Source organism: Trematomus bernacchii, unplaced genomic scaffold (assembly GCF_902827165.1).
Source record: "Trematomus bernacchii unplaced genomic scaffold, fTreBer1.1, whole genome shotgun sequence".
Taxonomy (NCBI): Eukaryota; Metazoa; Chordata; class Actinopteri; order Perciformes; family Nototheniidae; genus Trematomus; species Trematomus bernacchii.
Window position 1 is genome coordinate 5,001 of NW_022988115.1, and position 5,599 is coordinate 10,599.

Sequence of the window (5,599 nt, forward strand, 5' to 3'; positions counted from 1 at the left end):
TAAAAGTAGAAGTACTCAGGTCTTGTACTTGAGTCAAAGTAGAAGTACTCAGATCGTGTGCTTGAGTAAAAGTAGAAGTACTCAGGTCTTGTACTTGAGTAAAAGTAGAAGTACTCAGATCGTGTGCTTGAGTAAAAGTAGAAGTACTCAGATCTTGTACTTGAGTAAAAGTAGAAGTACTCAGATCTTGTACTTGAGTCAAAGTAGAAGTACTCAGATCGTGTGCTTGAGTAAAAGTAGAAGTACTCAGATCTTGTACTTGAGTAAAAGTAGAAGTACTCAGGTCTTGTACTTGAGTCAAAGTAGAAGTACTCAGATCGTGTGCTTGAGTAAAAGTAGAAGTACTCAGGTCTTGTACTTGAGTAAAAGTAGAAGTACTCAGATCGTGTGCTTGAGTAAAAGTAGAAGTACTCAGATCTTGTACTTGAGTAAAAGTAGAAGTACTCAGGTCTTGTACTTGAGTCAAAGTAGAAGTACTCAGATCGTGTGCTTGAGTAAAAGTAGAAGTACTCAGATCTTGTACTTGAGTAAAAGTAGAAGTACTCAGATCTTGTACTTGAGTCAAAGTAGAAGTACTCAGATCTTGTACTTGAGTAAAAGTAGAAGTACTCAGGTCTGGTACTTGAGTAAAAGTAGAAGTACTCAGATCTTGTACTTGAGTAAAAGTAGAAGTACTCAGGTCTGGTACTTGAGTAAAAGTAGAAGTACTCAGATCGTGTGCTTGAGTAAAAGTAGAAGTACTCAGATCGTGTGCTTGAGTAAAAGTAGAAGTACTCAGATCTTGTACTTGAGTCAAAGTAGAAGTACTCAGATCGTGTGCTTGAGTAAAAGTAGAAGTACTCAGATCTTGTACTTGAGTAAAAGTAGAAGTACTCAGGTCTTGTACTTGAGTCAAAGTAGAAGTACTCAGATCGTGTGCTTGAGTAAAAGTAGAAGTACTCAGGTCTTGTACTTGAGTAAAAGTAGAAGTACTCAGATCGTGTGCTTGAGTAAAAGTAGAAGTACTCAGATCTTGTACTTGAGTAAAAGTAGAAGTACTCAGGTCTTGTTCTTGAGTCAAAGTAGAAGTACTCAGATCTTGTACTTGAGTAAAAGTAGAAGTACTCAGATCCTGTACTTGAGTAAAAGTAGAAGTACTCAGGTCTTGTTCTTGAGTCAAAGTAGAAGTACTCAGATCTTGTACTTGAGTAAAAGTAGAAGTACTCAGATCTTGTACTTGAGTCAAAGTAGAAGTACTCAGATCGTGTGCTTGAGTAAAAGTAGAAGTACTCAGATCTTGTACTTGAGTAAAAGTAGAAGTACTCAGATCTTGTACTTGAGTCAAAGTAGAAGTACTCAGATCGTGTGCTTGAGTAAAAGTAGAAGTACTCAGGTCTTGTACTTGAGTAAAAGTAGAAGTACTCAGATCGTGTGCTTGAGTAAAAGTAGAAGTACTCAGATCTTGTACTTGAGTAAAAGTAGAAGTACTCAGATCTTGTACTTGAGTCAAAGTAGAAGTACTCAGATCGTGTGCTTGAGTAAAAGTAGAAGTACTCAGATCTTGTACTTGAGTAAAAGTAGAAGTACTCAGGTCTTGTACTTGAGTCAAAGTAGAAGTACTCAGATCGTGTGCTTGAGTAAAAGTAGAAGTACTCAGGTCTTGTACTTGAGTAAAAGTAGAAGTACTCAGATCGTGTGCTTGAGTAAAAGTAGAAGTACTCAGATCTTGTACTTGAGTAAAAGTAGAAGTACTCAGGTCTTGTACTTGAGTCAAAGTAGAAGTACTCAGATCGTGTGCTTGAGTAAAAGTAGAAGTACTCAGATCTTGTACTTGAGTAAAAGTAGAAGTACTCAGATCTTGTACTTGAGTCAAAGTAGAAGTACTCAGATCTTGTACTTGAGTAAAAGTAGAAGTACTCAGGTCTGGTACTTGAGTAAAAGTAGAAGTACTCAGATCTTGTACTTGAGTAAAAGTAGAAGTACTCAGGTCTGGTACTTGAGTAAAAGTAGAAGTACTCAGATCGTGTGCTTGAGTAAAAGTAGAAGTACTCAGATCGTGTGCTTGAGTAAAAGTAGAAGTACTCAGATCTTGTACTTGAGTCAAAGTAGAAGTACTCAGATCGTGTGCTTGAGTAAAAGTAGAAGTACTCAGATCTTGTACTTGAGTAAAAGTAGAAGTACTCAGGTCTTGTACTTGAGTCAAAGTAGAAGTACTCAGATCGTGTGCTTGAGTAAAAGTAGAAGTACTCAGGTCTTGTACTTGAGTAAAAGTAGAAGTACTCAGATCGTGTGCTTGAGTAAAAGTAGAAGTACTCAGATCTTGTACTTGAGTAAAAGTAGAAGTACTCAGGTCTTGTTCTTGAGTCAAAGTAGAAGTACTCAGATCTTGTACTTGAGTAAAAGTAGAAGTACTCAGATCCTGTACTTGAGTAAAAGTAGAAGTACTCAGGTCTTGTTCTTGAGTCAAAGTAGAAGTACTCAGATCTTGTACTTGAGTAAAAGTAGAAGTACTCAGATCTTGTACTTGAGTCAAAGTAGAAGTACTCAGATCGTGTGCTTGAGTAAAAGTAGAAGTACTCAGATCTTGTACTTGAGTAAAAGTAGAAGTACTCAGGTCTTGTACTTGAGTCAAAGTAGAAGTACTCAGATCTTGTACTTGAGTAAAAGTAGAAGTACTCAGGTCTTGTACTTGAGTAAAAGTAGAAGTACTCAGATCGTGTGCTTGAGTAAAAGTAGAAGTACTCAGATCTTGTACTTGAGTAAAAGTAGAAGTACTCAGATCTTGTACTTGAGTCAAAGTAGAAGTACTCAGATCGTGTGCTTGAGTAAAAGTAGAAGTACTCAGATCTTGTACTTGAGTAAAAGTAGAAGTACTCAGGTCTTGTACTTGAGTCAAAGTAGAAGTACTCAGATCGTGTGCTTGAGTAAAAGTAGAAGTACTCAGGTCTTGTACTTGAGTAAAAGTAGAAGTACTCAGATCGTGTGCTTGAGTAAAAGTAGAAGTACTCAGATCTTGTACTTGAGTAAAAGTAGAAGTACTCAGGTCTTGTACTTGAGTCAAAGTAGAAGTACTCAGATCGTGTGCTTGAGTAAAAGTAGAAGTACTCAGATCTTGTACTTGAGTAAAAGTAGAAGTACTCAGATCTTGTACTTGAGTCAAAGTAGAAGTACTCAGATCTTGTACTTGAGTAAAAGTAGAAGTACTCAGGTCTGGTACTTGAGTAAAAGTAGAAGTACTCAGATCTTGTACTTGAGTAAAAGTAGAAGTACTCAGGTCTGGTACTTGAGTAAAAGTAGAAGTACTCAGATCGTGTGCTTGAGTAAAAGTAGAAGTACTCAGATCGTGTGCTTGAGTAAAAGTAGAAGTACTCAGATCTTGTACTTGAGTAAAAGTAGAAGTACTCAGATCTTGTACTTGAGTCAAAGTAGAAGTACTCAGATCTTGTACTTGAGTAAAAGTAGAAGTACTCAGATCTTGTACTTGAGTAAAAGTAGAAGGACTCAGATCTTGTTCTTGAGTAAAAGTAGAAGTACTCAGATCTTGTACTTGAGTAAAAGTAGAAGTACCAGAGTGTAGGAATACTCTGTTACAGTAAAAGTCCTGCATTCAAAATGTTCCTCAAGTGAAAGTAGAAAAGTATTCTCATCAAAATATAGTGAAAGTAGAGACAGTAAAAGTAGTCATTGTGCAGATTGGTCCATTTCAGAATAATATATATGATATGTTTTATAATGATTGATCATGAAAGTGTTCTCAAAGCTGGTAAAGGTGCAGCTAGTTTGAATGACTTTGTATACTGCAGGGTAGCTTGTGGATTTACTCCAGGTGGAACTAAAGTCTGATTTAACACTTGATTAGATTTCACATCATTCATCCAGATCTGTGAAGTAACTGTGTGTGTTTGCTGCACAGCATCATGCTCACACAGGACATACACAACCACAGCTGAAGTCCAGAGGACACCATTATTCTCCCTTTTGGTGGCTGCCATTTTCACAGATTGATGCTAAACAATAGTCACTTTGGAGCTGGGGTCCCTGCAGCAACAAGAAGGAGGGACCCTCAGAGGTCCCACAGAGGGGACACGTACAAGACTAACAATACTATGTAACAGAGTCAAAGGCAATCAGAGTATAAGACTATATGTTTTAAATCAGGGGGTCAAACTCTATTTCATCACGGGCCACATTAGCATTAAGGTTGCACTCAAAGGGCCGGTTGTAACTATATAAATGTATATAAATATATAATATATATATAAAATAATGTATTATATTACATTATTGCCTCTGAATTGGATTATTATGGGATAGGATAATAACTTAGTAATTAACTACGTCTGAAAGCAGAAGTCCAGGGAAAATCATTGCAAGTCTCTTCAGTGTCACAGAAAGAGATGCATTGTGGGACATGTAGTTTATGGGCCACCTGCTTCTGTAAAGTGGCATGTCACCGTATAATAAACCTATTATATTCTTTCAGAGCTCTTGCAGGGCCACAGAAATGAAGTCGCGGGCCGGATTTGGCCCCCGGGCCTTGAGTTTGACACCCCTGTTTTAAATGATGATATGATCGTTTGACACGACAGTCATCACCGCCCCAAAAACACTCTGATGTACTTTATAGAAACACAGCTGATGTTATCTACTCACATCTCAATAAACACAAACATCAAATGGCTGAAGAAATGAAAACTTATTATTTAGTCGTTGGAGGTTTTTACAAAAGCTAAAGAAAGGACCAGAACAACATGTACACTCAGGTCTGAGGAACATCACATTTCACTTTAAAACATTAAGTTCTGCAAATGTCTACATTGATTGGATGTAGGACGAGAAAACATATATTTACCAGAAGAAACATTGAATATTAAACGTTAGCGTGTTTGAGCAGTTTGTTCTGGAGTTTATAATAAAGTTGAAAGTCCTACCTGAGCCCCACAGCAGCAGCAGCAAGCAGGTGATCCATGTCCCGTAGAGGTAGATATATACTTTATAGATATACGTATACTTTATTATGTTGGGAAATAGTTTAGGTAGAGCATCGTCTCTCTTCCGTCTCTCTGAACATCTCACATGCGGTCGTTTCTTTATATCTGCTCACAGGAAGAGGTGCAGCTTCTCTGGAACAATATCTGAGGGTCCCATCACGCCTCTCTGCCCCTCCCCACTCACACAGCGTTTGTGACATTTTAAGGGAAGTTATTGTCCTGTGCCTGAGTCTTTAACAGGAGTCTTACAAACACGTATTTAAATTACATTAAAACAGGAGAACAAATGTGCAAAATCTCAAACACATATTTATACAATACAAGCTGCATTTTATTTCACTGTTCAGCATTTCACTTTACATTCTATCTTTAGATCATCTTATTCTATTTCACTTGTATACAGTTCACTTCTCCTGCATGACTTGCACATTAGTCATTAGGTCATAACTACACTGTAGCTGTGCACATATTCATATTCATATAAAGACCGTTTATATATATAACGTATATAAGCTTACCAACATCAGGTTTGACTATTTGTTCTTAAAGCAAGACGATGTGTTTATAAATCCTCTGATTGAATTGTGTTAACAGTTAAAGCCGATAGCTAAGCTAATTAAATAAATAAC

At 37.2% G+C, this 5,599-nt stretch overlaps 1 long non-coding RNA gene across 3 annotated transcripts in view; it reads right to left on the minus strand.

The window, feature by feature from the left end:
* LOC117475764 overlaps positions 1 to 5,121 on the minus strand; it is a 10,106-nt gene extending 4,985 nt beyond the window's left edge. For all 3 annotated transcript variants that reach the window (XR_004555203.1, XR_004555204.1, XR_004555202.1), the window contains exon 1: positions 4,911 to 5,121. This is a non-coding gene — a long non-coding RNA (uncharacterized LOC117475764). The remainder of the gene's footprint in view (positions 1 to 4,910) is intronic.
* Positions 5,122 to 5,599: the final 478 nt, after the last annotated feature.